Raw genomic sequence first — 12,065 nt, forward strand, 5'->3', positions numbered from 1 at the left:
ACCATGTTAGGCACCCTTTTACAGACTAGACATATTATGCAATGCTAGGTCTTAGTATCCAATAATCTTATAAGAACAATCAGTCTTTGGCAAAGGAGCATACATTTGTTTACCTATGACTTGGCCATAACCACATCAATGCCTACTCATCTGCAGCTCCTGTCATACTGATAGGAGTAGAAGGATACACCAATGAGGAACATTCCATGTGAGGAGGCCAATATATCTGATGACATTACAGTCAATCACCACTCTTGATCATTTGTCTGTCTAATGTGTATACACTCACCATGCACCATGATACTTTAGTTACTCCAGAAAATGAATATATATATAAACAGTATTTAATTTATTCATTTTGTATTTCACAGATATGTGATCTTCAAACATCTTATTTTGTATTAGTGTGGTAATAACTACAGAAATAGACATGGGGAGTATTTCAAATTTAAAAATGCCTCATTTTATTTTATTTCTTATGTCATTGTTTAACACAATGCAAAGGCATTTCATACCTGAAATATTAATTTTCAAATATGTCAGTCTCCCAAGTGTGTCATCCCCTGACTCCAATATACAGTAGAAATTCAAATAATCTTTCATAAAACAGTTTATTTTGTTCTCTGCAGAATAGAAGATTGCCACAACATAGTTCTAATTAACAACTCTGCAAAATGCCGTTTTATTTTTCAGATGAGACTCGCATAACAAAGTTAGACAATATATGCATTTGGTAGGATTATTTATTCTGCATATATTCCAATACGAAATAAAAACATTAACCACAGATATTAAAAAAACATGTCAAAATAGGATAAAAAGATGAATAAACACAGTGGCATCGAAAAGAGAACAATGACAAAATAGTCGTAAAAAAATGAAAACGTTTTCATTAAAAAAGTATTGAATTAAACCTATTTAATAATAGGGTACCGCTAATTCCTTCCACTTCCTATCATCAGGTCTTTAGAAGGAAGCTTTCTTTAAAAAAAAAACAAAAAAAAAGGAGATTCCAAATAGGATCCCCACACACATGATCATGTCCCTTTGTCCATGAAATACCACTAAAGCCACTGGTGTTGTTGTATAACACAAACAGATTATTTTCCTTTTTGTTTTTTCCTCTATCCAATTTGAATAGGTAATCGTTTTACATATGATTAACTTCTCTGCCTCCTATGTCACAATAAACAGACACTTTCCAGCAGGCTGGAAGACCTGAAGCACCTCAGGCTATAAAAAAAGACTGGGTATCAGCCTCCCTCTTAACTACTGCCAATGCCCATTTCTGTTTGGCTGGACTTTTCATTGGACTGAATACCGAAAGAAATACAGATACCCTGGCAGAGCAAACAGGGCTGTCTATCTGTAGTGGAGAAGTTTGAAAATGAGCACCCAGTGCTTGGGCCAGCCACAATAAGATATGCATAGTACTCCTTTTTAAAGGCTTGATACGCCAGATATGGAAACCACATCTGGATTGATTTTCTTAGTATTTTTAATTTCTATTTTAATAAAGTTAACACTGTCTTTCTCCAATGTTCTTTATAGAAATAAAAGAACACCTACTGTGTAAATACCAAAAGTGTTATATAGAAATGTCTATATGTCTTTCTGAAATGCTTGTCTATTAAACTGATAGCCAATTTAAGAGTGATACATTGTATGTAGAATACAGTAAGTAATTATTCCCATTTGGTTTTTAACTACATTATGGCAGTAAAAGTGAAATTATAATGATTGTGAATATTTATATATGATTGTGATTACATATGATTGTCAAAAGGATGCATATCCATATTCTCCATACATTTCGGGGGGGGGGGGGGGGGAATATATAACTAAACACCTTTTACTGTAAATCACAAGAAGTCTTTTGAAGACAGTTTGCAGTAATCATATTTTTCCTTTTTTACATAATGGCTTGTTTGTATAAAAATAGTGAAATGTGCATGCAGCTGAAGCATACAACAAGTGTTAGGACAAATATAAGCCATAAAAACATTTCCTGAAGGCCTATTATACAGTTGAATGTTATTTTTTGTGGCTTTTCATTAGCATGCTGTCTGGGGGGAAATCAGGTTGAACTGGTTAGAGAAATTGTAAAATTAAAATGAAATACTGTACTTCCATTTTATAACTGGTGGTAAACAAACACTTATGCATTTTCCTAGGTTTCAAACAGTGAAACATAACCATAATTTAATATGACATTTGTAACTTGACCACAGTGAAAAATTCAATTAAACTTATTTTTCTCATTACTTTTGACAGCTTAAAATTCTTTTAGATTAAACAAGAAGGATTGATATTGACTAAGCTAAGAATTTGTAATTTGTCATTTATATTTTTACTTTCTTCTTGTAGGACTTATTATTTCATACATGTCTCATCTAACTAAAGCAATCACTTGCGTATGCATGATACAGAAATCAAATAGTATTTTTCAGTTGTATATTAGCTACATTTCATAACCATTTTGAAAAAAAAATACACTAATGTGAATTGCATCAGAGGGCTTCATTTTCAAGATGACAAAATAATGTCTTCTTGACTATTAACATTTTAATATTTTAAAAAAGAAGGGTGATGTTTTCAGCAACATTTTACAAAAAAATATTTATACCTGTTTGTGTTTGCTTTTATGACTCCACATCTGAACTAATAAATAACTTAGATATCAGCTTCCACAAGCCATTGCCTTTTGTACATCTTGAAACATAAAATAGATTTATGTGACACTAAAATCAACTTGAATAAAGTTGTAAATGAACAGGTAAAGGTTTATTCCATTCTGAAAGGAAAAGAAAAGAGACACAACATTTCAGCTGTTGAACACTTTTTCAGGTGTGAGAGAGGGAAACTGGCAGATAATGAGGCATGGGAGAACAAAAAAGAGGGTAGTTAAGAAGCAGTGGGGAGAAAGAGTATGGACACTAAGGGAAAACTGGAGGAGAGGTCTGAAGTCAAGATCTGCAAAAAAATAGAGAGGATTAGAAGGAGATGAGATTGTTGTTAAGAGAAGGGGGAATTTTTTATCTTAATTTCAGGATAATTTTGGTTTTGGATGTCTTTCTGCAATAGGAGTTCTGAAACGTCTCTGTGAGGATAGATCAGTATGATCATGGCCGTTGGAGGTGAATTGGGGAATTATTGGTTTGGAGAGATCTTTGATCTTCCCAGCTCTGACATGTTGCTCTGACACTAATGCATGTTCTTTATTTAGAGTGCTTCAGGAAATTGACAAAAGCCTAACTTTTTCTTTCACAATCAAAGTTTCTTCCCAAGACTTTTCTGAAGACACACACTATCTTTCAAAAGTCAGTCCCTCTCTGAGACTCTATCAAACACTGCACTGGATCAGCCCTCTGTCACCAGCCAGCAGATGTGAAATTTGTTTTTTAAATTGGGATCTACAGTAGATTGGTCAGTGATAGTAATTTTAACTGTAGAACGTCTGGACTTGGAAATTTAGAGTCTTTATAAATAATAATTGATGTGTTATGTGTTGTAAATTAATATAAGCCTGACTTTAGGTTTTACCTCCTTGTTATAAGGTCATCACACTTTGAAAAAAAAACAGAAATCGTGGTGTGGCATGGTGATCTGTGCCACTTTTTATCATATTGTTTTTGTGTCTTGATCTACAGTAAGTTTACAAAATAAACCCCTAAAAATGTTGTTTTTAAACTAACACCCAACAATCTAATAACTGAAGTCAGGAGATATGAAATAAGAAATAATAATTTATTCAGACATACAGTATGTAATCGATTGTTACACATGGTGGGTTACGAAAATGGTGAAAATCAGGAACTTATTTAGTCAATAAGTAAAATAATTATTCATAACCCCCAACTTGTAAGTGCTTTCTCCACAATATACCCAAATGGATGGTGTAATTAGAGGTGTGGAAATTCTTTGTTCTCTGGCACAGCTTTGGTAAAAAGAGTAACAATTCAGGCACACTTAGTTAAACAATTTTTTATTACAGAGACAAGACACAAAATCACACACAACAAAATGTACAACACACAAGTTACTCTATATATAGGGTATTTACAAATAAGGCGTTTCAGAGGCCTAACGTCTTAATAACACAGAAAACCCCAAGACTCCTAATTAGTATTAAACTTTTAATGCCTACAGAGGCCAAATAAGAGATAAGCTGCCTTTCTAAATGAATGCAATTCTAAAAGGTGCAATTCAGACTCAACCAGCAGTTAAGTTTATCTTTCTCTACACCCTGGATACCACAAAATAAATTGGAGCTAATCTCCCTATTCTAAAATGCACTCTAAGCAGGAAAGATGTTTCAAACTGAGGTGTCTTTTGCGTAGGAAACCCAAGTTCGCTGGCAACACAGAATAGCAAGCTCTCTCTAGCAAGGTTCAAGGTTTTGTTTGGATGATCTTGAAGTAGGGGCTCTTGCCTGGTGCAAGCTTCAGGTTCCAGCCCTTTTCTTTCCTCTCTCTCTTTTCCTTTTCTTGTTCTACTCCTTCCTTGTTTTTTCTCCTTGTGTTCTTAATGTGATCGTACATGATGTGTTTCGGTACTGCTCATTGACAGTCATTATCCCACAGCTTACCTAGGTATACCAAGGTAAACGTTACAATTGTTTTGGCTCAAGGGACCCTCCACATCTCAGCAAACATCCTCCTTGCTTTGAAGCTAGAAGTGTCAGGTATCACAAAATTTATCTGAACTCTTAAAGACACTTCCTATTCACCGAAAGCTATCATAATATAATGGAGGGGTGAGGGTTTGCTCTTAATAACAAAAAGGGTTCAGCCTCAGTAAATAAGAGGACCAGTTCAATAGCTCTTGTGATCAGAGAAAGGGCAAGAAAGGAGATAACAACTACTATACTTCAGGAGAAACACACACTCAGTGAAACACATTTTTGGTAATGGAGACAAAATCATGCAGGGAATATATTGAAAAGGGGGGAATATATTATGTTGTCTCAGTTCGCCAAAGCAGCACTCTAGCTTTGTTGATGTCCATCAACTTCCTCCATAGCACAGCCTGCTCTACACAATGTAAGCTGTCAACAATTCTCTCCTGCAAGTCACACATCTACTGTCTCCCGGGTACACACATCTCCTTGGAGCTGCCCATCTGTTCAACCCTCATTTACCAGAAAACAGCTTCTTCATGACTGAATGCACAATTCACCAGCTTTTTCATTCTTGTCACTTTCCCCGCACAATGAAAGACAGCCCACCCATCCAAAGACTTTTAAAGGTCTTTATACATATTATCGGGTGTACCTTGTTAATAGTACATTGTCATGTCAGTCATAAAATTATTTAAGAAATTAGTGGAATAATATAAATCCCATGCACTGTTTCACAAGAAGTGATACAAGAAGGAACCTGTAATATAATTGAACATATTCAGTTATACTTAAATTCCTGTCTACAGAGGAAATTTTAACTTGATGTCAGTATCATTTATACAATACCCTCTTCAATTTATAACATTAACAATCTAATTCAGATTTATTCTCATGATTCATAAAAACTTTGTTTAAAAGTAATATCTGATATAGACTGTAATGGATCATGTATTACTACATATACAGTAAACAAAATGTCAAAATAGTTAAGCAATACAAAATACAAAGTAAGTAATCTTTGTATTTAAAAAGAAGATCTTTGTTATTTTTCTCTACCTCCTACTATGAAGTTATATCACAGATTGAGTGCGCACCATCATTTACAGGTCAGACTTCCAGTGGGGCAGAGGGGTGGCGCTGTGGCTAAGGATCTGCGCCAGTAGCTGGAAGGTTGTCGGTTCAAATCCTGTGGCAATATAAATCTACCCTATTGGGGCCCTGAACAAGGCTCCAGGGGCGCTGTACAATGGCTCACCCTGCACTCTGACCCCAAGCTTCTCTCCCTGTCTGTGTGTCTGTCTCATGGGGAGCAAGCTGGGGTATGTGAAAAGAAGAATTCCTAATGCAAGAAATTGTATGTGGCTAATAAAGTGATGCTATGCTTCGGGCCCTCTCCATGAAGTATGCAGAGCTTACATGGCAACTAAGATCTGATTTAATTTAAATTTAAAAGAAAAGGATTGGGTGTTCTTTTATTTGTAGAAATATTTATTTTATTTTTGAGGTAACCAAGATGAACACGCACATTCTGAACACATATATTTGTCAAAGGAAACAAAATCATTCAGGGAAAATACTAAAAGAAACATTTTTGATGCATTTTTGTGGTATAGATAGAAAGGTTCCCCCTAATCTAGAATCCTTTTATAGATGTGTTTCGACTATAAAATTTTAGGGCCTTTAATTTTAGGATGGCTTTGCATATCTTTATGCTGACCTTGAATCCTTCTATGACACTGCTGAGACCTATTTATCATAGAAAACCTGAGTGACTAAGTCTTAGTTCCATAAAATGCTTTACCTAGAAGCTCACACTCGATGCTGCATTATACTTGGTGTGGTTTGTCTGTTGATTTTTGTTGCATCTGGGGAATCCAGAATAAATGCTTTTAACAACTTCTCTCCTAAAGATCAAGGTGCATATTCTTTGCCTGTCATCAGGAAACGCATAGAAAGTGCTATACGTTCATGATTTCACATAATGTGGAACTTGTAACACCCTGTTTGGTGAATGCTGAGTTCTGGCAAAGTGCCATATAAGGAGTTCTTTTCTGTTAGACCAGCATGAAAGAATGGAAAGTACTGAGTCGACAGTTAGCAAGTCATATGATGTATGTGCCAATACTTTGTTTGTTACACTGTATAAATAGACTAACTTTGTAATTGTTCGGAGAGAGTTGCTGTGGAAAGGTACTCCCCCCCATGCATGCATAATAAACGGCTCTTCTTTCACCAACATCAGGATTCTGTCATTTTATATGACACTACACACCTATATTGAAGACTGTTCTTTCACTCTGAAACTTTTTTTTGTGCTAGGAACAAAAGCCATGTGACCATGCTTAACATTCCCTGACTGGAGCTTTTTTTTATATTTAAATCGTATTAATTTGTTTTGTTATAATAAGCATCCACACTGTCAAAATAGTCAAGATATTGAAATTTAGAATATTAATTTGGAATAATTATTGGCTTCTTTTTCACTATTAGGGGAAGAGTTAGGAAAATAACTACACCAACACGTTTCTCATGTTTAGTTCTATGTAATATAATTTATGTTAATATAACAATGACGTACACCTGGGTCCTGGGGGTTGGGTGCTGTACAAGTGATCTTTTATGAGCTCAAAGCCTCAAAGTTCCATAAAACAACAATCACTAGGATGGACACTTCCTTCTTCCTGTCTCCTGTGCAGACATATAAAAGACTATGCAATCTATTCCATGTCAGGTACAGACTAACACTGCTTCCTGTTTTTAAATGTAACCCAACCAGTTATCTTCTTCTAATTAGTTGAGTGACTGAAGTGGCGGGTCATGTGCTTATACTGCAATAGTCTGACTTCCAAATTAGTGAATGATCATGTTTAAAACGTCTGTAGCCCAAATATATCAGTTTCCTGTAAGGCAGCAGAAAAAATTTCAAACTATTTCAATAGTTTAAAAATCAAATGCCTTCCATTTTGACAATATATATATATTTGTATTCTGATACCTTTTCTTTGTTAAGTGGATTTGTCTCCTTGTGGGTGAACAAACATCCGTAGGTGATTTTTACTCCAGAGAACAGTAATTTTGACACTTCTTTTTTTTCACAGGTTGACAGTCAATATGCAATTCTATGATTACAGGGACAAGAGAAAATAGGGACAGGGAAAATATATTTATTAAATTATTATATCTTATTGTCCTTATTGGCAATTAATTTTTCTCAGTTGGTTCCATCAAAAATTGTTTACATCAGACAGGACTTCCTTACCCTTTGTATATTCGCTATATTTATTTTAATTATTGACTTATTTTGATAAGAAAATGTACTACATTTAAGAGGATTATTACATATATACTCTCAGATACAAGTAAGTATGCATTAACTGTCATGAGCTAAACAACAAACTTGTTTGGAATAATAATTCAGCTCTTAAGGATTATGATGTGAATGAAGAAGATTTTGTACTCAAAGATCCATTGGCTAGATATCCTATGGATGGTCCATGGTCTAATGTGGCAGCTGCTCATTCTGTGCTGGAGTGTCCTGGGTGCAGAAAGAAAGGAGTAGAGCTTTGCCTAGCATTTTTGGAGTTCAGGTCTTGCTGATCTTCAGTCTTTAAAATGGTAGTATTTTAAATAGTCTGTATATAGTTGTCTTCTTGGGTCTGACCGCAAGTTATAAAGGTGGAAAAACTGCCATCTATAGCTTGGTACTGAGTATGCTTAGATATTTAGAATGTTGAAATAAAATATTTTGTGTTGATATTGTAAAAATAACAGTGAGTTTGCAAACACATATTTTTCCTGTTTCAGAAATGTCTTTGGCAGAATTCTGTTCTTGACTTGACTCAATCTATTGGTCTGGCATCTTAAAGAAATGTTGAAACCTTGATGCAGACTGCTTGCAGTCACATGGTTGAAAAAGGCAGATTGCCAATTTAGTTGGAGAGTGAGTTAAAACTTAGTTGGGTTCTAGCTTTTAAGGTGTGACATCAGAGCTGATGATTGTTTGAGACATTATTAGGTATGGTTTTGGTACCCACCCTGCACATACTTCATTTGTGGATCTTTCTTTGGGTGATGAACACCCAAAGTGGTCTTGGGAAGAAACAATTACAGACTTAATGGAGCACATTAGTGTCCATTATATAATTAGATACAGCTTAATGATGTCTCTTACCACATTCTTCTGCACCTACAGAGAGGCACCAAGCTACTTGGTCATGGCAACACAAAGATTATTAGAACCCTTTAACAACACTTAATTCTAATTGTAATAATAGGCCTTTTTGCTACACTATTCTTTTCTAATTTCTATAAAATGACAACTAATTAAAAGGGGTTAAATTATTATTTCAAATCTACATAACAATGTTATTTTAGTTTCTTTAAATGTTAATGAATCACCTAAATTTGCCAACAAAATATTTTGTGCACATGAAATATGCTAACGTTTTTTCACTTTATCACAGAAAATAAAATAAAATCGTTAATAAGATTTTTATATTAGCTTATGCTAATAAAATCAAAATGTTTCTTTCAAAACATGTTTTTATTATTGTTATAGCTATAGGTGGGCAATGATTAGTTCTGTTGGTAGAGTATGAGATAATCTCAGAGTAGTGGGTTCGTGTTCCACGTCGTGTGGCAGGTACTCCATGTTGGAGGTTGGGCAGAAGGCTAACAACCCTGTCCTGAAAAAAAAAACTAATTTTACGGTAACAGCAACAGAATGTTGCTGCCCCTACATGCTAGAAGGGATAAATGGGCAAACATCCACAGCTATGGGTGACTATACCACTACACTAGAAGTGTCTCTAAGCATCTAGATACAATGAGTAACACCTGGCTACTATAAAATGTCCACTTTCAAAGCAAAGGGATGTTTGGTTGGGATGTAAGGAGTTCAAATTCAGTGATCAAAGCAATCTTAAAATTTACTTTGGTTTACCTTAGTTAATTAAGTTCTCAGTAAAAAAGTATCAGTTAGCAGCCCTGGAGCAGAGCATAAAAAGAGAAGACACCTAGAAGAAGAGGAAGACAACAGACAAGTGATATCTAAGGTGAGAGCTTCTTGTTCTAGATCAGTTGTTCTCAAACTTTTTGGACCAAGTACCACCCCTGATTAGACCAAAGCATCCATGTACCACTTCCAAATCACCTTCTCATAGGAACCACAGAAAATATCAATGACCAACATGAGCACATGCATACACACATATAACAAAAATAGCACTGAGCACTTACCATTTCAGTGAGAGGGGTGAGCCTGTTTAGTTGAGCAAAGCCTTGCAATGCCAAGGGCGAGGGCAGTGAGCTCCAAACGCAGATCTGGCTCAGCATCCATTTTGTTGCTGTACTTTGTCTTGATTGCTGTGAGAGCAGAGAAGCCTTTCTCACAAACCTAGGTAGAAGCAAAAACTGCACAGCCTTTAATGAGAGGGCTGGGTATTCACTCTGCCTTTGGATTCAGAAATTCAACAGTGACTGTCGTTTCAATTCTGACATCAGAGTCACATCAGATGATAACTCGAGCAACTTCTCTTGTTCAGCACAGGTCAGATCCTTGGGTATTTCAACATCATCAACAGTAAGGGGGTTCCTGATCCACTCTGAGAACAAGAAGTGCACTGAAATCACATCACAAACAGCAGCATCAAGTGCCACACCATATGTGTGCTGATAGTTCTCCAAAGTTGGGAAAACAGAGACATCACTTTCATTGATTTATTTAACAAAAAGCTGAAGGTTTTTTCTTCATAGCAGTGATCTTGTCAGACACATCAAAAATTGTTAAAGAGAGCCCCTGCAGTCCCATATTCAGCTCATTCAAACATCTGAATATATCAGCCAGGTAGGCTAATTTTACCAGCCACACTGGATCATCAAATAGACTTGCCAAGAGTGAGAGTGCTGGTCATGCAAAAACATCTGCACCTCAGAGTGCAGTTCAAAGAGCCTCGTGAGCACTCTGCCCCTTGATAACCATCTCACTTCAGTACAGTATGTAGCAAACATTGCACATGTTCGCTGCCCATGTTATTACAAAACACACTGAACAGATGTGAATTCATTGGTCAAGCCATGATAAAAATCATAACTTTGACAGCAGAGTCTTACACAGATTTTAAATCCTCAATCATTTTCTTGGCTGCCAAGGCCTCGCGGTGGATTCAGCAGTGCGTCCATTTCATATCCATTTCATATCTGGAGCAACCTCTCTAATTTGTGCAAATACACTACTGTGTCTGCCTATCATTGCTCTAGCACCGCATGTACAAACTCTGATGCTTTTTTTCCAGTCGATGCCATTCTCTTCAATAAATTCATTCAGTAGCTAAAACATGTGCTCTCCTGTCGTTCTTGTTGGTAGCGGCTAGCAGAACAGAAATTCATGGAACATAACCTCAAACTCTAACATAAACAAGCCAATTAGCCAAATCAATGACATCTACAGACTCATCTAATTGGAGTGCAAAGCATCTTCTCATCTTAATGCGCTCTGTCAGTGTACTTTTGACATCATCTGCCATATCAATAATACTACGAGTGACTGTGTCATTCGAAAAGGCCACCAGGTCGAGCTGTTTAGCAGCCTTTTGCCAATGGTAAACAAAGTTCTTTACCAATAGTGTGGGGCTTACCTGCTTTAGCAATCCGCAAGCTTGTATGGTAAGATGCTTCTTGGGCTTTGGAAACTGGAGTGACACTGTTCCTTATGGTGGACTTGCCCTGCTTCAGATCTTTAAGTTTCCTTTGAAAAAAATCAACAGGCTTATCCTTCAAGAGTGCATGTTTTGCGGTAAAGTAACGCCTCAAATGTTCTGGCTTCATGCTCTCATTGCTAAGATTCTCACAGCACACGACACACTGTGGACTTGGCTCTTCCTCTGTCCTAGTGTAAGTAAATCCCAAAATTAGGTAATTTGGATCATACCGCCTTGCTAACACTAGCAAGTTCACCAGCAGAGCTAGTGTCAATGGTCGATGTATAATCCTCCTCGATCTCAACAGGTGTGTGTGATCTTTCGGAGCTGGCATCATTACTCTTGGTGTCTATTCCTTTCAGTCATGACATAATACTTGATTTTTGCGAGGTATTCATTTTTAATCAATTGTTCTGTTGGTGAATATGGTGCTGTTAGAGATCTTTTTCCCCGTTTCCCCTTTAAAGGCAGTCAGAAGTTAAAATAAGTTTTTATTTCATGCACATGGGAGCAAAACAGAGATACTTGATGTCTTTTTCTCAAACGAACCCAGAACAGTCCTTAAATATTTTTCTATCTATCACGCTTTCCCGTGCTTACATGATTGTCAGTGTTCCAAAATTACATATATTCTCCTACCTCCCTATTTGCTAAAGATAACTTTTTTAAAATACAATTGGTCACTTACTTTCATAGCACGCATTCCTACACAGTACAATGGTTTAGAATTACATGGTAGCTCTTGT

The sequence above is a fragment of the Lepisosteus oculatus genome, chromosome 6, assembly GCF_040954835.1.
Source record: "Lepisosteus oculatus isolate fLepOcu1 chromosome 6, fLepOcu1.hap2, whole genome shotgun sequence".
Classification (NCBI taxonomy): domain Eukaryota; kingdom Metazoa; phylum Chordata; class Actinopteri; order Semionotiformes; family Lepisosteidae; genus Lepisosteus; species Lepisosteus oculatus.